The sequence below is a fragment of the Heterocephalus glaber genome, unplaced genomic scaffold (assembly GCF_053883595.1).
Source record: "Heterocephalus glaber isolate CG9 unplaced genomic scaffold, H.glaber_assembly_v1.0 deba00000942, whole genome shotgun sequence".
Lineage (NCBI taxonomy): Eukaryota > Metazoa > Chordata > Mammalia > Rodentia > Bathyergidae > Heterocephalus > Heterocephalus glaber.
Genome location: NW_028258174.1, coordinates 656,245 through 680,708, shown reverse-complemented (window position 1 = coordinate 680,708; position 24,464 = coordinate 656,245). Strand labels below are relative to the sequence as shown.

Below are 24,464 nucleotides of genomic sequence, written 5' to 3'. Positions count from 1 at the left end.
ACATCCTTCAAATATTTGATTCTTGTCTCAAAATGATAGGCAAAAACACCCCTGAAACAAAAAACTCCAAACCAACTTTTGTCTATGATTATAGCAATCAAGGTTGAAAAGTAACATAATTTAAATAATACAATTGAAAATGAAGGACACAGAAAAGAAAGAAGGAATACAAGTAAGGAAGCAGGCTCCATATAGGAAAAGCCAGGTTAATGTTACGGACAGGTTAATGTTATGGCATTTAGGTATGGTACAGCACAACACTGTTAAGGGGGTAGAAATCATGGGCCCCTGCACTTCTCCCCGCCCTTCCAGAAGGCCCAGGCGGCACACACTGAGAAGGCTAGAAAGCTGGGGCCTGCCAGCACGGGTGCAGTGTACAGAGCTCGGAGACTGCCACCCTCTGGAATCTGAGGTCTCACAATGTTGATTTCTAGGTAATAACTCAGGACAATGTTAGCAATCACTTTATTATTTCCCTCTCTGTTAGAATACACACATACACACACACACACACACACACACACACACCCTTCAGTTATATTTATTAATCAGCATTTCTTAAGCAAAGTTCTCTCATTCAGTGTTTGCAATGGCAGTAAATCATGATGATCCAAACAGCTCTGTTTTCAGAAATCCTGATCTCGTCCCTCTGATGGCATCATCACAGCAGCTCAACAAGCCAGTGTTAGCTCAGTTTCATTCAGCTACTGGGCCAGTTTTTTTTTTTTTAAACCTTCTGTCTGAGGGTGGGTTGGGAATTGCAATATAGGCGGCCAGATACTGGATGGGGAACAGGACTATTGTAGAGTGAAGAGAAATTGAGCCCCAAATCTGGAGAACTGACTCTACTTGGGGGAAATATTTTCCTAAGGAAAGTAAAGAACGGGATGAAATACTCAAGATGAAATGTGTTTTCATTTTCTAATTCAACTCCTGCTATACCCAAACAAGGTCAATGACAGGCTAACCACATCAAGAGAGCACCCCCCCACTCTCCGCTCCCCACTCCATACCCACCCACCCACCATCACTCCCCACACCCACTTCCCACTTCCTGTAAGTTAGGCATCTTCATGCTGGTAAACATTTGGGGACCAACTGTAAGCCTGCGCCTAAAAGAGGGGCACCATGGCTTTGAAGCCCTCCCACATGTCTCAAAGCCAGGCTGAGAACTAGAGGGACACTTGGGTTTTAAACTTTAACAGTCTTTTCAACTCAAATCACTGGGCTTGGTTTTTTTGGCTGCCTTCCGTTTTAAAAGCCAGACAAGAAGAGCAAGTATGTGTGTATGAGTGAGAGAGAATGTATGCATGACACATGCTATGTTACAATGCAGCCTGTGTGTCATTGGTATGATATGTGTATGATATATTTCAGCGATGTATTAAAGCAATTTAAAAATAGCACAAAGTTCCTTCTCATGACACACAGATCACCTCCTCGAAACGTTTGACAAAAGTATTCAGGGCCTAAACTTTGGGATGATGATCCTAGAAAACTGGGATATTTTGAAATGAGGTCAGTGTTTTGACTTCCTAAATAAGGGAAACAAAAATTAAGTAAATTGAACAACCACGAGAACTCTCTTCCTTCTCTAGGAATGAAGACAGGGTAAGTGCTATCCAGAGGCCTTTGTAAATCCCACATCCTGTGTCCCTACACCTAAATATCTTCTGACTTTCCCTTCACAAAATTGGGTTCTTATCTGATTATTTATACATTTTTAAATTATTCATTTAGTTTGCTATCCACCAACTTAAGAACACTAGCAATAATAATAATCATTGCCACAGCATTTGTGGGGGAACAACAGTGAGTTTCCAATATGTCTTTCTTCCTTTTTAAATTTATTTATTTATTTATTTGGTACCGGGCGGGATTGAACTTGGGTCCTTGTGCTTGCACAGCAGGCGGCCAAACACTGAGCTAAATCCCCAGACCCCAAATATGTTTAATTATGATTAATATTCAGATGTAAGAGGGATCTTCATTCTCTGGGAAAGGAAATCATTTCTGAGCCAGAAGACATTTCCTAAGCTGGCATTTGGTGGACAAAGAAACAAATCTAAACTAACTAAAAGAAGGCAAATGAATCCTTGAGGGAGAAAGGACAAAGGGGCAGGTCCACATCCTGACACAAAGCTTCCTATCTCCTCTTGGTATGGCAGACGAAGCAGCTTCCACACCAAGGCCACTGGGAAGAAAGCTGCACTTGGGAGACGGGGAGGGCCTACAGTATAAGTAAAAAACAAGGTCCCAGGTAGGAGCACTTGACTGGACCAAGATGAAAGAGGGACCAGTGGGCTTAGTGACAAAGGTGAAGGGAGAGTGGCAAGGATGAGCTGGAAGAGCAGAAGCTGAGCATCTGTGAGGTGGCAGAGCCAGTATGTGCAGAGTCCCCAGCAGCAGGACAGGGACCGTGCAGTTTGCCTATTACAGTGTGGTCCCCTGGAAACACAGACTACTAACCAAAGGATGGAGGAAGAAATTTACCCCTCCTTGCTGGGTGTTGAACCAAGGGTCTTTGCACTGAGCTACACCCCCAGTTCATGTTATTTTTTATTTTGTCTTGCTAAGTTATTAAGTTGCCCAGGCAGGGCTGGAACTTGCTATATTTTTCCTGTCTCAGCCTCCCAGAGTGCTGAGATTACAGGTGTGCACCACTATGTTCCACTAGAATTTTTAAAATTAAAAATGGGACTAATTTCTTCTTGTCCTTTCCAAGGGGAGATTCAAAACTGTAGTCTTCATTTTGTGTGTGCCAAGAGAGTTTGGGGAGGATAAGAGACAGTACTGAAAGGGTTAATTAAAAAAAAGGGTTAATAATGAAATCATTTGAACTGTTCTCCCTGTCCTACCCCCTCCACCCCTGCAATTGCTCCAAAGGAGATTTATTACTCTACTTAAGTTGAGGACCATAGATCCAAACACCACCCGTTCTCCTACTAAGAAAACTGAAGACCAGAGATCAAGAAGCACAAAGTGCATCCTTCTGGCTTGTCTTATGGTAACTAGACCTTGCCAACCACCCTGCACCTGGGAGGGGCAGCTCACAGGCTTGACTGCTGCTCAGGCCTGAGCGGCACCCAGCTTGGTTTAACTCCAAACCCCAGAGTTCTGAGTTGGACCCTCAAGCATAGTGTTACTGAGGTACAAGTGGGCTAGGAAAGTGGAGGAGAGGAGGGTTGCTTATTGTAGAACCTTTTAAATGTGAACTGGTGATGACATTCAACAAATTCAAACCACCTAATTCAGTGCCTAGGTTTGGAAAACAGTGACTCATGCCTTAAATGCCTCTTTTTCCACCTGAGGGGTTACTTGGTGATGAAGGAAAGAGAAGGCAAAGGTATTAAAATAACAAACCTCATTCAATAGATACCTTATCTTTTGAAAAACTCTCCACAGTTGACTACGAATAGGCCATAAGCCAGAGCCCTTTTAACAAGAAGATAGTGTGGAGCTTCTGAAGCCATCAGCCTGTGTTATCTGGTCTCCATCTACAGCCCATTGTTTCCTCAAAGTACACATGGGGAAGCAGGATGCCTATTAATTTTCAATAGGCGTCTTCCCCCTGAAGGTGCCCCTCAGGGACTGAAGAGCCACAAGGCATCGCTCTGGGACAGGACCCATTACAGAGAAAGTAACAGCTCAGTGTTTTTCAGGCAGGCTTCCAGCGGCTTCTTTGAAAAGGACAGGGACTGTTTTTAGGAGAGCTAATCCCACAACGGAGGGCCATTAACAGTATTAGGATGTAGAGTGCTACCAAGATCCTCTGGGAGAGAGCTTGGTCCTGACAATAGACAATTAAAGCTGATAAATCCAAGCTACTTGCTGCTGTTCTAATTCCTCCTAATTGTATGCTGCTTGTCCCTGGCTCCCACATTCAGGGATGAAGCAAACTACTCTAATCTCCCAAGTACCTGACCTACTTCCTGCAGGATGTATTCAGCATTCTTGTCTTCCCATCTGGACTCCTTTTCCTCTTCTCTGTCTCCCCTCTTCCTCATAGTTTGGAAGAAGGAAAGATATTGAGAGGTGGTATATGCAGGGGATAGGGCAGAAGGCTGCATCCAAATCAGTAACTGGGAGCCTCAGACAGTTCACTAATCAATAACAGCTGAGCATGCGCACAGGCACCTCAGTGATTAAACTGCACTTTGCATTAGGCTCAACAAGTGGCACAGGGCACACTTAGAACCCAACTGCTAGATCACTGCTAGCTGCCAAATATGCATGTGTGTGGAGCATATGCCTCAGTGATCCTATTTGTAGCTGAGTCTCACTAATTGCTCCGCCACCACCAGCTAGTGAATAAAGTGTTCATTCATTCTCACCCAGCATGGCCAAGGATGTAATTCCATCTAAACAACGGAGCTTAAAATGCCAGTCTGGTGCCTGCCTGCATGAGTGTGCTCTCCTTCTCCATCTAGAAAGGAGCAAAATCCTCTTTGCAGTTCAATCTTTGCCCCTGGGGTATATTTTTAAGGCTAAGAAAATCTTTCCAGAGCCATATCTTCCAACCCTTCTTTACTCAGCATCCTAAAGAATGTATAATAATCTGTCCTTTAAAAATTAAAGCTTTGTAATTAACAATAATCCCAACAATCAGAATAATGCAGTGTTGTATTTTTTAAGTATCCTTGTATTTTGGATATGCATACCAAATATTTACAGATGAAATTATATGCATTTGGGCATTTGCTTTAAATCATCAGGAGTAAAGTAAGGATACAGATGAACCAATCTAGGTCTGCAGTTGATAACTGTGGGATGAGTAATGAGTACATTATTCTCCTGAGTATTTTTAAAAACATGTTATAGTGAACAATTTAAAAAGTAAAACTTCAAATTCCAAAGACTCCAATTAACCCACTGCAGGCCATGAGGGTGTTTAACTCCAGCTTGACACTTTTGTATTAGTGTGGGAAAAGCACTGGTGGAAAGAAGGCGTCTGCCTGCTTTATCCGTGGTCCTGCCCCCAGCGCACAACCCACCTCTGGGATTCCCAATCATCAGGGGCAACATGTGTTTTTAGCAGCTGGCAAAATAAGGCACTTTTCTTGCTCTTCAAGTACAACAATACAGTCATACCTCCTCAGCTGTTTTGAAACTCATCGAATTTGGTACTCAGTGCATTTTGATATGAACATTTTGTCTTGGTACTCAGTACTCACTATTTGATACTAGAACTTGTCGGTGTCAGTCACCTGGCTACCCTTTCCAACCAAAACAATTGGTACTCAAAGTTTTTGGTTCTCATTATGCCTCCCAGAACCAATTAGAGACGAGTACCAAATCACCACTGAAGGTTTAATTTTGTCCTTCTGATAAAAATGAAAATTGTGTCTTACTTAATGCAATTTTACAGTGACCCTCCTAGGAAATCATCAGAAGCCCATCTTGCTGGAAAAATTACGTGCTATGGCAGTGTGTGGAGGGGACAGAGCCATCTGAATTTTTTCCTGAGTGATGATGCATCCTCCTCTAGACAGAGGCACAGGGAATAAAATATTGCAGATAACTCACTTTTCCTCTGCAGTAGTCTGAGTGAGCAAGCGGCTGGCAAGAACCCAGCAGGGGCTCAACTGATAAACTGTGTCAAACTCCAACCATTTGTCAGCTCTACTAGAGGAGAACAGGCTGAAAGATGGACTCAGGAAGCAGATTTATCTGGTGCAACACATTAACTAGTATAAATACCAGTGGAAAGAAGTAAACACATTTACTCCATGAGAAAGAACTAATCACAGATACCTCCCTGCTTAACTCAGTGTTCTCCAAGCTTTCACTTCCTTGGCCAAATGATCAACTCATCTTGGGGTCCAACCCAGAATAAATTTAAACAAATCAAAAGTGTATTTTTTTAATCAGTATGGAAATTCTTCATGAAAAATAAAAATCGAAATTCTATTTGACCGAGCAATTCCCCTTCTAGGTATCTTCCTCAAGAAGTTAAAGATATCAGATTACAGTAATGTGTGCATACCCATGTTACAGACTCATAATAGCTAAATCTTGGAAGCACCCAGTATGTCCATCAACAAATGAATGGATAAAGAAAATGTGATATTTATACTGAGTGGAGTAATACTGTGTCATAGGAAGGATAAACTCGAGTCATTTGTAGGAAAATGGATGTACCTTGAAACCATAATGTTAAGTAAAATAAATCAGACACATAAGCTTAAATATCGCATGGTTGCTCTTATATGAGAAATCCAAAGTATAAATAATTTAAAGAGCAAAATAAAAGACAGATAATTGGAAACAGGGAAAATATAATCATTATGTGCCTCAAACATGTACTAATAAAAAGACTTTAAAAAGTATATTTCCTTATTGACCTGTATTTCCTTAACAACAAGTTTATATTAATATAAAAAGGTTGTGCCGGACTTGAAAGGTTTCTCTGGTGATAATGTTCCTCCTTCTTTAGAAGGAGGTTTTCCAATATGTCATTGTGAATTAAAACACAGTGTATTAAATTATTCTTTAAATTGGTATGTGTATTACGTTTACACATCCATTCATATGATTTTGGACATTTTTGGAAGCATTTTTAATTTCAGAAGTCCAAATAGGCAGAAGTCAGTGGACAGAACAGGGTCTCTGAAGTACACAGACTGCCATAGAGTAATGGTCACATTGCCAGCCTTAGAAGCAGACAAGTGGCTTCTGGTCCAGGCTGTTCCTCTGGAGAACAGGGGACTTTGGGTTCCCTTTCCTCGTGTTGACTATTTTTTTACTTATGCTTTATTAATGAACCCATCCTACTGAACAAAGATCTATCTCTGTGGCCTTCTCCCTTCTGGGGTGTGAGCAATCCCAGCATCCTTGACAACCCAGCACTCAGCACAGTGCCTGCCCTGCATCAGACAGTTCATCATTGTGTCCCTAGCGGATGGATTAAGTAGGTCTCCGGTCCCACCTGTCAATGAGGCATTGCAGGAGGCCCTGAGGATATCTTCTCTTACTGCTACTCAGCTCTTGTACAAGGCTAAATAGTCCAGAGCAGAAGCCACAGGATATAAATGTTCATGTCTAGGGGAGGGGAGAACCTACTTCTGAGACTAGTACTTGGAAACAAGCTCACGCACTAAAAATAAAATCTCATAGATTTTGCAAACCAAAGTGATTTACACAATTCTTATAAGATCTGCTTTTGTCCATGAACCTATACGCACAACCCCGCACTAGACTTCTCCGAAAAAAATCTCCCCTGCCAGTCTTAGGGCCATGCCCCTCTTCACAGCCACTCTACCCCTCAGTAATTAGGATTAACTAGAGCAATTAACAAAACAAACTCCTTGCTGGTTAGTGGGCTGATAATTCTGATTGCAAAATTGTTTTAAGATGTGCAGAGCAGTTTTAAAAAAGATAAATAATTTATGCAACTATTTTGCATATAATACATTTGTTTGTGTGTATGAAACAGAGTTCTCCAATTTAAACAATGCAATGGTAGGACACTGAGACAGGAGGATCCTAAATTCAAGTCTAGCCTGGGCAATTTAGTGACTTAGCAAGACACTAAGTCAAAATAAACATGCAAATAAAAGGGCTGGTTTAGCTCAGTGCGAAGGTCCTGAGTTCAGTTCCTAGTACTGAGGAAGAAAAAAAAAAAGATCCATTCTAAAATTACATTTTGCTTCCTCATATATTAATTCAGATGTAATGAATCTAAATTAGAACATTGTTTGTAGTGCTAGAGTTTTAAACTATTCAGAGATAAAATACCTCATTTTTCTGCTAATAAGTGAAGTAACAGCTTTTTATGTGATTTTTTTCAAATGGAAGATTGATGTAAACATAATCAACACCACCTAATTTCCTCAATGCCTTCTACACAAAATACTATGATGTCATGTCTGCATTTTTCACAGCCTCTACCACTGTAAATTTTGTTTTTGCACTACTTCAATATTTGCTTATAATTCCATAGTAGTCCCACATAAGATTTCAACAGTATATTTGGAAATTAAATACTTTAATTTGGTGTTTTCCAGTAGTGATTTTATGATCATTTTATACCTCCTCCTTTTGACTTTTAGAGTATAGTGATTAAAGAAAGAAGCTTTCTATACCCCCCCCCCCGGCAATGGTTTAGATCTGAATGTCTCTTCAAAGTCTTGTGTATTTGGACAGCGATTAGAACACGGGACACCAGGCTCATCAGTGGACCCAGAGTTGTAGCAGCTGTGCTGTTGGGAGGTGGAGAGGGTAGAAGGCAGGTCTCTGGGAGTGTGGCCTGGTAGGTTGTATTCTTTCTCTGGCTTCTTCTTTCTCTCTGCTTCCTGGCCCCCATGCCCTTCTGCCATGTGGCCTGCTGACTGCGGACTGAATCCATTGAAACTGTGAGCTAAAATACATTACATGTCTTCTCCTTTAAGTTGCAAGAGTCAAATATTTTGTCGCAGTGGTGAAACAGTGAGTAATAGGCCACCTCAAAAAGGGAGCATCTACATTTAATTAAGAGCGTGGGTTCTTTTCCACTGGAAGTCCTGATGGGCATCTTATCAGCATAAAATTCTCAGTATGTTAAAACTGGGAAACAAACACAATAGCTTCTGAAGTTCCAGGGAAGAGATTTATCAGAATCAGGGACATTTTATGGTTAATATAAGGCTATGCTTATCTTTTGGATATCACAAGAAACCATTGTTGATTAGTTATTATAACCTTATTCTGAAAGACACTGATCAATGGAAATTCAACAGTCTCAAAATATATAAAACTAAAAAAGAAAAACCTGAAAAAAAACAAAACTGGTAATAGAGCTAAAATCATAGGTTTATATTATTTAATCTCTTAGAAATCTAATTTAGTATAGAAAAAATGAGGATTTTTGAATATTGATTGCTTTGTAAATGAAGCCACTGATGATTAATAGCAAACTCTTCTTTTGCTTGTTTTTATGAGAGTCTTGCTATGTAGCGCAGGCTCACTATGAACTTACTATGTAGTGCAAGTTGGACTTCAAACTTGGGGTGATCCTTTTGCCTCAACCTCCCAAATGTTGGGATTACAGGCTTGTGACACTATGCCCAGCTAACAGCAAACTGTTCTTGCTTTCAATATATAGCTCAATTTATAAAAAATTAATTCTAAAGGAAAGTTCTCAGTGTAATATATGTTGATATTAAATGTTGATAGGACAAATCAAGTTTCATTAGAATGTTCAAAATTAACTTTTGTTCCTAATTTGGTTGATACTTAATATGGTTAATGCTTTCATATCCAATTGGGACTAATCATTTTAAAATTATACAAATGATTAAACCAGGGCCCGGGGTTTAGCTCAGTGGCACCGAGCCTGCCTCGTAAGCTCAAGGGCCTGAGTTCGATCCCCGGTCCCCCCCAACCCCCGAGAAAAGTATATACTAACTTTAAACATTGTGTCTGAAATTTACACAATATATCAATCAATGCTAATGTCCCCATCTTTAACAAAGGGCCAAGACCTGGCTGAGAATGGACCTCTCCCTAGGCAGTCCACAATGCTTACTGCACTCCCCCCCCCCCCGCCCCCAATGTACTGCAATTCAGAACAAGCAACCTGAGGACAAAATCCTCCTGTATTTTTTGACCTGTCCCAATATTTTCCACAGCACATCTTTTGTTTTTTGGTATCAGAGATCGAACTCGGGTCCTTGCGCTTGCGCAGCAGGCGGCGAAACCACGGAGCTAAATCCCCGGCCCTATTTCTTTTTTTTCTTTTGTCTTTTTTTGGTACTGGGGATCGAACTTGGGACCTTGCACTTGAGAGGCAGGCGCCAGAACCACTGAGCTAAATCCCCGGCCCCACAGCACATCTTTTACCAACACCTGTTTGCGTTACAGGTTCTTTTTTTTCAGTACTGGGACTTGAACGGAGGGTCTTGTAGATGATAGGCAAATGCTTTACGCCACTGAGCTACACCCTCAGCCCTTTTTATTTTGAGACAGGGTCTCATTAAGTTGCCCAGACTGGCCTCAAACATGCAATCCTCCTGCCTCAGCCTCCTAAGTAAGTGGGATTACAGGTACATATCACCATGCCTGGGAATTTATAAGATTTTTCAACCAGTATTTATCAAGTCTTTCCAAAGAGTTCTACTTGGTTTAACTATAAGCAGATTTTAACCGCTATTTCATTGGTTTATATAATATTTAATACAATTACATAATTACAACTAGCATTATCAAATTTGGGAACAAATATAAACAACTCTTGTTAAACATGTAAGTCAGAAAGTACGAAGTGGAAATGTTCAGGTGTACAAGAGTGGTGCCACTGGAGGGCATTTTGGTTACAAAACAATCACTGTATTATGAGGGCCTGGAGAATATGGAAATATACAACAGGCCAGGCAGGCAGGCAGAGGCTGGATAAGAGCTCTTCTAGGTGATAAGCCAATAACTAAATTCTTCCAAGCCATGCCATGGGGCTTAATAAGTTGTCTTGAGGTAGTGGACAGTGTTAAGAATCAAAAGGAGCTGTGATTTTTAATGTGTTTAAAATTTTTTTATTGTTCACATTACTTCTGAACTATGAAACACGATTTTCAGTAATCAGTAAACGTTCTGATCTAAAAGGTGAAGGGATATGATAAGCATCTACGCGTAGAAGGACATCAAGTAAAAATATGGACTTTTTCATACAAGGAATTATCTGAGACATGTTGATTGAATTTAACAACAAATAGTTACTAGCAGACCTCAGATCAGAAGCAAGATGTTTTCAAGGTTCTACTTTGGGAGGTGAATCAGTGCTAATGTTAATAAAGGAAACAGTTCACAGTCAGAATGTTTTAAAAATTACATTTAAAAATAAATTACTCTTTAACACACAAGAAACCATTGCTCATGCTAAAATTTCTATAAATAAGGAATTCATTGCCATTTCCTCAGATATTCCCACCTAGATAACTGGGGCAGGGTGATTTGGAGCCTCAAGAGAGCAGGAGCCCACAGTCAGTAAGGATCAGAAATAAGACACAGTCTATTAGCACCTACAGCTGGTCCTGGAGCTCAGAGTTCCTAGCCACACAAGCGTCAGGTCTGACGGCCACAGCAGGTGGAAAATGAGCAGATGGGAGACAGATTGAAAGAGAAAAGAAAATCAAAAAGTGGCCCTTAAGTGAGGGAGAAAATCATCATGGTTCTTGGTTTTCCCACTCCTCTTTTCAGACCCCAGCTTTATTCCATCTGCTTGTAAGAGGTCCATGAGACATTCTATGTGACCCATCCATAAATCCCCAACAGAAGAAGGCTTTATACCTGAGATGATTTAAGTATTATTCCTTGCTACCAAGTGAGCCTTAAAAACATTCACTGTTAACCATTGGTATAGGTTCTAGCATCTAAGTACCATTTTTAAAGTAGAAAAGTAGTAAAGTACCATTTTTAAAGTAGAAACCCAGGCACGGTGTGTGAGTTCAAGGCCAGCCTGGGCTACATAGTGAGTTCAAGGCCAGCGTGAACTATATAGCAAGACCATGTTTCAATAAAATAGAATGAAATCTTAATGTTTTATAACTCACTTTTTTCCTTACTACTATGAACATCTTCCCTTGTTCAATTATTCTTAATTGCTACAGAGTATTCCAAAGTGCAAAATATACCATATTTTATTTAATCAATGATCAAACATACATTACTATTTTTTTCGAGGTGTTAAGGATCAAACCCAGGGCCTTGCTCATGCAAAGCTCCTGCTTCACCACTGAGCTATATCCCCATCCTCAATGTATTTACAAACTATTATACAGAATATTGTGAGAAATTGGCAATTCAAGTCTAAAGGTCAGGAATGCTCAGTCCATGGAAAATTACAATCTCTAAAAATCTTAGTTACTTTCTTAATTTCATGGAGAAAGATATTCCCAGACAGTAATTTTCTTTTGGTCACTCACTCATTATATAGGCCCACAGTAACTTATCTGCAATTTCCAAATCCAAAAAGGGTCTGAAGATTGAGAGTTTGACTTTAAATTCCCATTACCATAGATCAATTCCCACCACTAATGTAAAATGATGACTTTATAATACTTTCTCCGATTCCAGTTTCACTCCTTTGCAATTTCCAGCACCCTCAATGCCACCAGAATTGCTGCTCTGAATTAGTTTCCCACCTTCTCTCCCTTCCTCCAAAATGCCATGGCTCCCTCACTGCTGAGCTGAGACTGTTGTCTGCTCTGCTATATAGTATACATCTTTATGCTGTTTTCTGCTGCAGAAACACTAATGTTTGGATAAGAATGCTTTCCTTGACAGTATAAACATCACTACTGCCTCTCCAAAATCTGAAAACGCTGAACTCAAAGTCACGTTTAGACCCTGAGGGATGCAGCTGAGGGTGTGGGACCTGCATCAGGGTCAATATTGGATCTAAATCTTCCTCTGGTGGTCACGCGGCCCCTTGTCCCATGCACAGTGACTGATCTTGGCCCAAACAAGTAAGCCTGTTGAAGTCAGCAAGTTGTAATTTTTTCTTTTCATACAAACTTAAAAATTGCCAATAACTTTTAAATAACAAAATACTTAGCCACAGGGCTGGGGGTGGAGCTCAAAGGTTCAGCACTTGCCAGTGGGCACAAGGCCCTGGGTTCTATCCCCACTGTGGCAGACAGGGATCAGGAACATGGCCTAAAACCCCAGTCACGTATTAGCTAGGCCAAACAAGAAATGGAAATAATAGTTCCTTTAATATTGTTAGGCTGACCAGAGGATATGGACAATGAAATGGCAAGATCATTTTTTGAACACTTCTTTAAATGGAAGAAATATATTTATATTAAGTGATACTTATTTATGCTATATGTTAACACCATAACTCAAGCCATTTAACAATGGGCTTAGACTCTCTATGCACATGGACACACAAATTCACTTATCACCAGGATTCCGTCTCCTGTTGGTTGCCAGCCAGCAGCAGTTCTCCCTTCTCTTCCTCCCATGCAACATCATCACTTCCCCTCCAGGGCCCACCAAAGTCAAATCTTTACACAACACAGGCTGCGGCTTCCGGGGAAGCTCAAAGGCCTGCTGGCATAAGGTTCCCTTCAAAGCACCCCTGGAAGTCTGTGTGGGATGAGGAGTATTGAAACCATCCTCTTTCCAGAGAAGAGCTAAATCCACCCCACCATGTTTCTGTTCTCATTTACCAGGGGCTCAAGACAGAAATGGTTAGAAGGTTGTCCTGCAGCTCCCCCACACAGGCATCACCACAGACAGCAGGAGAAGCCACATACACATCTGGACAGAGCCTCCTAAGTGGGATATTCTGAAATCTGGATAGCTGGTGTTGAGTTTTATTAGAACTGGGTCAGAGAGAAACACTGTAGGATGGAAGCAAGAGGGCCCACCCGCCCCCCTTCACTCTCCTTCTCTCTCCTCTTTCCTGTAACAAAGAATAGGACAGCTGCGTTTGAGGAACTGAGAACCTTAGTCTCAGGTGAGGCACTCCCAGCCATACACTGGGTTTCAGTGTAGAGAGGACAAGAAAGGTCAGAATTGCGAAAGCATTGACAGCCCAGAATCCTGCTTAAGACCTACGTGTTATTCCCCAAAAAATGCCTGTGGAATAATTTCCAGGTTGAATTAGTTACTTTTTAGAAAGCAAATTTTCTCTTTACTTCTCTTTTTCTTCCCATAAAAAAACAGTTAAGAAGGTTAACACATCCTGGTATGGACACAAATACAAAAAAAGCCCAGGCAAGGGCATTAGAAAATGGAACACATAGTACACCATTAAAGTATGCCTCACAAAGGCTTTCATTAGTAGTCCTCACACTTTGCTGCACACCAGAATGTCCTGGAGAGCTTAAAATACTGTATCTAGTTGCATCTCAATCAATTAAGAATGCTGGGACCTTGGCACCTCAATTGTTTTCTTTGTACCAGGAATTGAACTCGGGTCCTTGAGCTTGCGAGGCAGGCAGTGGAACCACTGAGCTAAATCCCCAGCCTGGCACCTCTATTTTTAGAAGATCTTTTGGTGGTTCCAATGTGCTATCAAATTTGAGGACCACTAATTTGCTTAATCATGTGCCTACCTTTTAGATGCTATCCACACTTAAAATATTTTCTTCCCTAATGCCTCCCAGAAAAGACAACGTACTATGTTTGTGGAACATTGACAGGAACAGCTTCTGAATGGATGGGTTGGATTCATAACAGACAATCAGCCTCTGAGATTAGCAGAGAACTGGGACAATGAGAGCAAGGACACACGTTCTGTATGCAAAGGCATTGCTTAGGATGGTTCGTGTCTGTGGTCACAGATTATGTTCCTAATTTCAGTTATGAGTGAATATTGTGGCATGATAAGGGAACCACCACGAAGAATGCAGATGGATAAATACCAGAAAATACAAGAACATCAACTCAAAATTCTACATGCTACTGAAAGTGGGTTACTATTGTCATCTTCATGTATTCATCATTTTTTGTTAGATATACATATACATACACATATATATCTATCACTCTTTAATGGTGATCATTATCTGATTTAAAATATGTATGAAGGGCCCGGGATTTAGCTCAGTGGTTCTGCCACCTGCCTCGAAAGCACAAGGTCCCGAGTTCGATCCCCAGTACCACCCCCCCAAAAAAGAATGAAAGCTATGGCAAGATGCATTCTTTTTTTTTTTTTTTTGGTACCGGGGATCGAACTCGGGCCCTTCTGCTTGCAAGGCAGGTGGCATAACCACTGAGCTAAATCCCCAGCCCTGCAAGATGCATTCTTAATATAAATGGTTCAAATATATCATTATAAATCATTGACTGGTCAAAGAAACAGTCTGGAAGATTATCTTAAATTTTGAGCAGTGATGTGCAATTCCAGCTACTAAGGCAGGAGGATCACAAGTTTGAGGACAGCCTAGCAATTTAGTAAGAAACTGTCTCAAAATAAAAAAATAAAAAGGGATAGGGTTGTAGCTCAGGGGCAGAGCACTTGCCTAGCACATGCAAGATGATGGGTTTGATCTCCAGAACTGTGAAAGAACAATAAAGTATTTAAGGATAGCAACAGCTGCTCTGTGGAGTATGGACTAATGCCCAGCACATGGTCAGAACCTAGTACGTTTTCACATGAACAAAACACAGAAGCACTATGCTATAGGGCAGTGGTGGCAAACTTGTGGCACAAGTGCTTCAGTGGGCTGTTTGTATCATTGAAAGCTCTAAAAGGTTCGCCATCCATGCTCCAGGGTAATTATATCCACATATTAATGATGTTATCAATATTTGCATAGAAAAAGTAGAAAAGAATGTTAATTCTTGAAATTTTAGGATTAACCAAAATTTCTAGATATTTATAAATCATACTTTGTTGGTATAACTTTTCTGGAAAGAAATTTAGCTATATATTTTCAAAAGCCTTAATGATTCATAACCTTGAGTCAAATGATTATATTGATGGGAATATATCCATAGGAAAATAATTTGAACAAATTTATATAAGCATATTTTATTACAATGTTATATAAGTTACAACTGAAAATAATATTAATATTCAAATTTACCAAAGATTTTCTAAATAATTATTCTATCTCCACATGATATAACTTTTATTCAGCCATTAAGAAAGTTCTAAAACAAAGGTAATATGCAAAATGCTCATGAGAAAAGCAAGGCAAAATATACTGTAATTCTACTTGTATTCTTGCAACTACTAAAAATGCCCTATTTTTATATGATAAAGAAAACATCTGAAACAATTAAAAGGAAGTATCTGAACATTGATTCCCAATTCTGTTCCTCTAGTCTGAATGAAGTCAGCAGTTTTGTCATAAGTTTCAAGTAACTGTAATCCCCATCTGACACACACCTTCTGGTCCTTATGTTGGGTCTTTCAGATGACCAAATGTATCAGCCTTGGAAAACTGATTTAGCTAAAAAAAAAAAAATGCAACAGAGAAAAAATGACCTCCACTTAGGAAATCTGAAAAGACAATCACTAAAAACAAATCAAGGGAGAGGTAGTAGATGGGGAAAGGGAAGAATTAAATCTATTTTCCAAGTTTTCTCCTTTCTTCTAGCCTAAGCTAATTTGATCACAGCCCGTAATTAGTTTAGAGAAATGTTTTATGGTGAAAAACACACAAAGGGCATTAGAAACCCAGGCTTAATTTCCTATTCTCACTGAGGCAACCCCATCCATCGAAGTCAGGCAATCAGTGAGGAGTGTAGCATACAAGAGTGCATTGTTTATCCAGCAGAAATATTGAGCTTGGCTGTCTGCCATGGAATGCTGGAGGAACTGACCGAATTAGGGGATTTACCTTCCACGTGTTTGGCACGTGTCATTTAAAGGATCTGAGATGCCTCTTTCTCTATGCTATCTAAGCAGTGGAGAGTGCTGTCAAATTATGGGAAAGGTAATGAAACTTCTTGCTGTAATAAGATAAACATCACCTAACTTTACAACCTCAGCATTCTTCACAGATTCTAGCTTGCTTTCTTTCTGTGACGGATGCAACTACATATGGGGACGTTCTAGGTGTCTATTGCTACTGGAAGGAAAAAGTCCATTTCCCCTAAATTCTAAAGATGCTTTCATTTTTTAACACTCAACACTTCTTTGGAGTTGTAATAGTCTAGCATGAATATGCTCAAAATACAGTATGCACATTGGAACTCCCCCAACTATGTAAAATTAAGGGAGGTCAAAGGGGGTGATTCAAGTATGTTATGTACATGTACTAATTTTTCAAAATAAAGCCTGTTAATCTGTATAACCAATGTGCTCTAATAAAAAATGTGAGAAGAAAAGATTAAAAGATCCTTGAAAAGGAGGGGAAACCCCCTTGATTGCAGTTTTCTTAAAAAAAATCTTTGTAACATATGGCAGTTTTAGTATCTTCACTTATGGTTTTAAATCTTGTTTGTTTGCTTGCTTATTTATTTTTAAATTTTTAATTCTTTTTGTGGTGCTGGGTATCAAACCCAAGGCCTCACACTTGCTAAGGCAAGCACTCTACCACTGATCTTTTGGGAATTATATGTAACCAAAGTATGGAATCTGTTATCAGCTCTGTGCAAAATTTTAAACTAAGTTGACCTTATGCTAAAGTGCTAAACACTTTGTAGATTTGAGATATCAGAAGGGATCCTATAGATCTCTTTATTTTATGAGAGGCAAAATGAGCAGCATTCTGGGAATATGAGGCAGGAGGATTGCAAATTTGAACCCAGTATGGAAAACTCAAGTGACATCTTGTCTCAAACTAAAGAATAACAAGGACTGGGGATGTAGCTGACTTGGAAGGTTGGGGGGGGGGCGGCAATTGAGCATGGTGGTACACTGAGGTAGCTGAGGCAGGGGGATCAGAAGTTCAAGATAAGCCTAGGCAACTTAGTGAAACCATGTTTCAAAGAAAAACATGCTCAGTGGTAAAGCGCCCTGGGTTTGATTCCCAGTACCACAAAAATGAATGAATGAATGAATGAATGAATGGATAAATAAATTAAATAAATGGGTCAAAGTCTATAAATGCAAGTTTTAATGAGTGCTTTATAAGATACTATAATTTATGTGAAAAGGAAGGAAAGAGAGTGTACATACTGCACACAGATACATGTAGGGAAGGCCACACAGAGGCTGAAAACAGTTGTTACCTCCAAGGAAAAGAAGTGCGGATGTGTGTAGAGTTTTCACTTTATACCTTTTGGCACCTTTAGGATTTTGACCCATATATTTATTCAAAATAAATATAATTTAGATAAATTATATATAAATTTATTTAAATTAAAAATAATAATGAAGATATGCTCAATCTTGACGCAAGGCCATGAACACATTTTAATTGTGGTAAAAAATATAAAATATAAAGTTACCATTTTACCCATTTTAAGTGTATAACTCAGTAGTAGTAATTACTTTTATTTGTTTGTTTGTTTTCTTTTTTTGGTACCAGGGATCGAACTCGGGTCCTTGCGCGTGCTAGGCAAGCGACGGAACCACTGAGCTAAATCCCCGGCCCACTAATTACTTTTAAAGCGTTAAGCAACAATCATCACTACTTCCGGAAACTTTTCATCACTTGAAACATAAATTCTGTGCCCTCAGTCCCCAGTCTCTATTCTTTTCTATTCTGTTGCTAAACTTCTGCCTTTTCCAGTTACCTCAAATAAGTGGAAGGAGAGTCTTGCAGTGTCTGGCTTATGTAATTTAGCACAGTGCTTTCCTGATTCGCGTCCATGTGAGCATGCGCCGGAGCCCCGCTCCTGTGTTCGGCTCATTCCCAGCGTACAGACAAGCCCCATCCTGTTCAGCCCTTCTTCGGCTGGTGGACACTCAGGTTGTTTCCATCTTTTGGCTATTGTCGATAATGCTGCTACAAACATTGGCACAGAAGCATCTGAGTCCCTGTTTTCAATTCTTTTGGGTATATATCCAGGAGAATTGCTGGGTCATGTGGTAATTCTCTGTTTAGCTTTTTGAAAAAGCAAGCTTACACATTTTAACACAAATATTATACTTACAGGAATTTATTCCAGGGAAAGAACTAGGGATGTACTCAGAGAATTATTCACTAAGTTTTTGACCATAAGCCCTGTTTTTATATATTAAAAAGTTGGAAACAAGCCAAATGGTAAACAATATGGAATCAGTTAAATGTATAATTTACACAAGAAAATTCTATGGAGCTGTTTGGGGTAGTGGTTCAGAGATTTGGCTCTGAGGTCATTCTGCCTAGGTTAAGATCTTGACTCTACTATTCACATGCTGTCTGACTAAGCAAGTTAATTACCTTCTCTACTTCTCAGTCTTCATTAGTAAAATGGAGATAATAATAGCATTAAGTTCACCATGAGGTTGTGAGGACTAAATCACTTAATACACATGAAGCATCTGGAAAAAAGCCTGGCACTCAGAATGTGCTTAATAGATGTCCACAGGTATGTTTTAAATACTTTGCAATATAAGTGTGTCCTAGTTTTATAGTAAACAATAGTGTTGCAGAAGATATAAAATAATAGGGGAAGTACTTGGATTCATAACTGGTATTACTGTAATCATTTTTAGTGGAAAAATGTGTACCTATAAAGAGATTAAAAATGTATAGACAAAATACTAATCATCATTTATAACTAGGTGGCAGAAATACTACTGATTTTTTCTCTTCTGCATTTTTTCAAGTCATTAAGAATGAATTATTACTTTTATAATCAGAAAAAGTTAAAAAATAGGGGAAGAGCATTCTTCTACTTTTTAAAATACTCATCACATTTTTCGTTTGGATGCCTCAAATTAAACACATTTTGTGGTATTTTTTTTGAAATGCTGAATGCTAAAAATCCAGTCTGCTCTGAGGGAGAATTATGAAGCAAAAAAAAAAAATCTCTTCCATGAAACTTCCTACTTGATTAAAATCTTATTTAAACTTTTTTTTTAATTAAAACCTAGTAATCATCTTTGATGGTGAAGTTCTAAGACTGACTTGGCCATGCCCTGCTCCTGGCTTCCTCCTGCCTTATGGCATGATCAGCTAGCTCCTCTTGTCCATCTGCATGATGAATTAAATGTATGACAGTTATGACAGGTGAGGAGTACATAGAGGGGCTTAACCAGCAGGGATAAGATAAAGCCCCTGTTTAAGAACAAAGCCCCCACCAAATCTGGCCCATTAATGACCACGCACAGAATCTCTATCCGTCCCGCTGGGGAGGAGCAGGCAGAAACGTAGACAATAGATGGGTAGGCAGGGTGGCTGTTTCTCCAAGGGCCTTCCAACCAACTAATTGAAAATCTTTGATATTCTGCTAAACACATCTGAAAGACAAGCTCAGCTTCCCTGGACTAGGGCAAGGCGGCCTTTCAATGTTATATTAATACAATAGGCTTCAATTTACAGCTGGACTAAGTGGAATTACTGTATATAAACCACAGTATCTATCTGCAGGGATCCAGCTAAGCCCTAGGAGAGACTAGTCTAGCAGGACAAATCCAAGGAATTTTGGAAGTCAATCCATTAGGATTACAGGGCAGCTCCTCATTTTGGAAGTCAGAGGCTCAATCTATAGAAGCAGTGAAGTCTCAATCTTCTTTTATCCTAACCTCTTATCTGAAGGCCTGTTGGCCCAGTTTTTATTTAAAACAAACTGAGAAACTACACACAACATTGTCATTATTTTCTATGATATTTACACAACGTTATTGGAAAGGCATCCTGGTCATCTATGAACTTTTGTGCAGTAGTAAAAATATACTTTTGAAAACCATTTGTATGCCAAAGTGTAGCCCTTTTTGTAGTTATACTAATGATACATGCTACATGCTAAAGACACACATAAGAAAAAGTGAACTGTTGTTACAATTTCCTCCTTCAAGACTTATAGCCACTGTTTAACTTATTAACAACACAAGGTGTTGTAAAAGGAGTTCAATTATAGAATGTACTGTCATCTACAGTCTAGAGCTTTTGGATTGGTTTGTGTGGGGGTGGGTCTACACACAGTAGTTACCTAAGGAATGCTGGTTGAATAAATAATAAAAAAGACTTTAAAGTCACAGATATTCCCCAGCCATTACAATAACCTCCAAGTACCCTGGTGATCAGAATAAATGTGTGGCTTGGCGTCCTGGCCACCCGGTAGTCTGTGCACAGTTAGTCCTGTGGACACAACTGTGGCTGGTGAAGAATTAGGTAGACTAAGAGCAGGGAGCATCTGGTCTCTTCTAAGATGAGGACAGAGTGACTCAAGTAATCCATCGTCCCACGTTCAAAAAGCAACTCAGGACAGAGCAGCCAATGGCCTACAGAGCAACATGCCCAAGTTTTATTGTGACTACTGTGATACGTCCTCCACCCCTGACTAGAGAGTCTGTGAGAGTCTGTGAGAAAGACACACTGCCACGGTAGGAAACACAAAGCAAATCAGCCTGAATCAGCTCAGAGCCTGATTGGCAAAACAACGGCTGCATTTCAACAAGGAAAGTTACCTCCTACTCTATTCTCTGCTCCTCCCCAGCGGGGCGATAATCCCACTTCCACCCAGCCTCCCGGGGCCTCCTTGCCCTGGCATGATGCCAGCACCCCATATGGAAGGCCCCCCCCCCATGGTGCTAATGATGGATCTCCCTCCTCCTGGGATTAAGCTGGTGGGATCTGCTCCTGGAATGAGACCACCCGATGATGGGACCTCCAACTCGGCCCGGGATTATGCCCACTTGGCCAGGAATGACTTTGCCAGACAGATAAAGCTAGAGGAGCAGCCTCTTTATATCAGTTTTATTTGTTCTGCTTCACCAGGAAAGCATACTGCTATGACTCTAGGTGTTTTCTAACAGCAAGAGAAGGAAGACTTGGCCCCCTTCCTATCAAAGAGAGAATAGTTTTGAAGGGAGAAGTAGGATAAACAAAAGTGTAGAAAGTACAGTTTTATTTGTGAAATGTGAAAATAAAATTGTTAGCTCTTAAAAAAAAAAAGCAACTCCGTTCTCACTGAGGTGAGAACCCCACCCATGTCTGTCAGGCTCCAACACCCTTCAAGGCTCTCGGCTGTCCCTCTGGTCCCACCCAGCGGAAAGTCTCTTGATCAGTGCTTGCTTTCATTCAGCATCTGTGAGAACTCAGGCCCCACATGCATTCTTTCCTTCTCATTAAGGAGAACCAGCTCGGGGATGTGAAACATAAGAACCCACTCGTGCCCGCACTGCCAGGGAGACGGGATAGAGCATTTCCCTGCGGCAGGCAGCCAGGACACACGAATGCTGCGCACACCCTCAGAAGACGAGCTCTTGTTCTCCTTTCCTCGCTTTCTCCATTTCAGCAGGAGTTATTCCCATGGCCTTCAAAACCCCCAGTTCAAGTTACTTGGCAGATAATCCTCAAGTATTCGGACCATTGCAGAAATGTCCACCTGAGTTTTAACAGCTCCCCAGTTTCCCTGCCTGAGCAGTTGCCACTGCTGCCTTGTGATCAGGCCTGGATTTCGTCTGTCCACGGTTCAACACCCGGAGTGGACATTTTGCAGCAAAGGCAAACTGCTTTGGGGCCTTATCTGAATGATGATACTTAACTTTCACCACCTGGGCTGGGCCTTGCTCAGGAAACAGCCACACTCAATTACTGTCTCTTTCTCCTCGACAACTACTGTTTAACGCCACTTCCAGCTGATAGGAACTGGTAGAAAACACAGTGCTATTTTTAGGCAGGACAGTGATTTCCCTCTTTCATCTATGAGGAATGTACTTCCTCTTACAGTTGCTGGATTGGGGGTAAAATTTTAATACTAGGGCATTGTTGTTACCCTTTGCAGAGTTAATGAGCTTTAACCTATTTAAGGCAATTTTACATTTCTTTATTCTCTATGCTGCTCTCTGTTAAAAGGTAGAAGTAAATAGAATACAGGCTACATTCCTATACACCACACTCTGACACAATAAAAAAGGATAACTTACTTTAAATAATTAGACTATTGTACAAGGGGGGAAATTAACCAAAATAACATCAACACTTTTTTGTCTTCCATCCTCCTTCTCAGTTGCTATCCTCACCCATATTTTTATTTGTCTTTTTGTTTGTTTTGTTTTATGGTGCTAGAGACAGAACACAGCCTCACACATGGTAGACAAGTACTCTAACACTTGAGTTACAATACCAGCCATCTTTTAAATCTCAAGATAACAAATGATTTGATCAAGAGCTTGGTTCACTGTGTAGTAAAATTACAATAAAATTTCCAGAATTGCCTAACAAATATATTTGGGATTAATCATAACACATTTCTTTCATGTTTTTTCTATGTTTTGAAAATTATTTTTCAAGGAACTAGAAATTACTAAATTGATCGATTTTCTCTGTACATAAAAGGATGCCTTAGAGAAAACATGTATCACACACAAGGCAAGAAGTCAATATCTGATTCTTAAATACTCGAAAACAAGGAGAACCCCTGTGCCTGACATGTTAGCAATTCATGCTTTTGCTTTAAAGTGTGACCACTCATTTCTTCATATGGGTAGGAGAGGCGTAGCAGGAGACATTTGTAGGCAAGATGCAGATTAAGACCAAGAAAACTACCTGTGAAACCAACTTCAAATCACATTAGTTGGTGCCAAGACTATTTGCTCGGTGGCCAACATGTGAAAGACTGGGAGCACAAATACTTAGTATAAAAGCCAGCCTTTGAAAATCCAAGCACATTATTTCCTCTGGTGCTTTTTTGCCAGTTGAAGAATGACCTAGAAAGGAGGTGTTGAGTTAGTTTACAATGACCTCTTCCTGACCTGGTGGTAAAGGTTTTTAAAGGCTGAGCAGGCGGTCAGTCAGGAAGCCCCCAAAAAACAACACAAGGAAAGGATACATTTGTGGGGACCTGGAATCACCCCACCATTCTTATTGTAGATGGAGGGCGTACCCTTCGCCCTTTGTGGGGCAGAGAATCCATTCATCTTCATTTAGGCTCTTTTTTTGGGGGGAGGGTAGGAGGAGACAGGGCCACCATTTCCTTTGGCTCTTAAGAACAGAACCAGCAGTGATTATTCATCCACCAAAGCCTTCCAGAAATAACCAGGGAAGAATCAACATTCTCTGAACACATTAGCTGTCGTCCTGTTGGAAACCAAGGGCTGCAAGCTGAGCAGCAGCAAGCCCAACCCTCTCACTGAAAAAGGTGTGTGGATTGGGGATGGGAGTTATGTTGTAAAAGGTTTTGAAAGCTATTCACTACCTTTTCTATTTTGGAACAACTTCTGTTAGAGCAATTCACTATAGAGGATGTTTCACTCTTAGAAAGGGTCAAGTACAGCCAGTGTTTTCTGTGTATATCCAGTTACAATGAGTTCAGTGAGATTCTGCTCTGTCAACTGCCCATCAGCCTCTGCAAGGAGGCACTCAGCACTGCAAACGCACCCTACATTCCATAAATCATCAGAAAAATCACTTTCAAGGTACAAATTTTCATGTTATGGATTGGCCTCACAAAGGAGTCCACACATTTCCTTTCCCTGTGTTTAGTTTTCTGTAGGATAAAGAAATAGAAAATTATCCCTGGTACTTAGCTCTTAAAGAATAAAAACCCACTACATATGACAGATGTGTTCATATACAAACATGGTAAAATACATATGTTAAATATATATAAAATATGTTTTTAAGAATCTATAGTCAGTCCCAAATTTGAAATGAGTAAGAACTTCTTTATAAAAAGCCTAAAAGAGCTGTAAAAACAAAATATTTAGACATTGGAAGTAAGAGATTTTTGGAACTTTAAATAGACCAGACACCGATGAAGATATTAAAACTTCACTGGTATCTACTTTTTACTTGACTATTCTGGCATTTTCCAGCAGTTCTCATCTTTGCCAATCTGATAAACAAAATAGATTGGGATTGTTGGTTTTGGGTCAGAGTAGATCTTCTTCTTGAATATATTTTGTAGCTGTGCTTTGAAGCCTGGCTACTTTGCATCCAGGCCTTCTGGACAGGCCTCAAATCTAAAGTGGAAACTGGTCATTGATGGGCCAG

At 40.1% G+C, this 24,464-nt stretch overlaps 1 pseudogene; it reads left to right on the top strand.

Annotated features, from left to right (window-relative positions):
- The first annotated feature begins 20,558 nt into the window (after window positions 1-20,558).
- On the top strand, window positions 20,559-21,345 carry LOC101708577 (U1 small nuclear ribonucleoprotein C pseudogene; annotated as a pseudogene).
- Window positions 21,346-24,464: the final 3,119 nt, after the last annotated feature.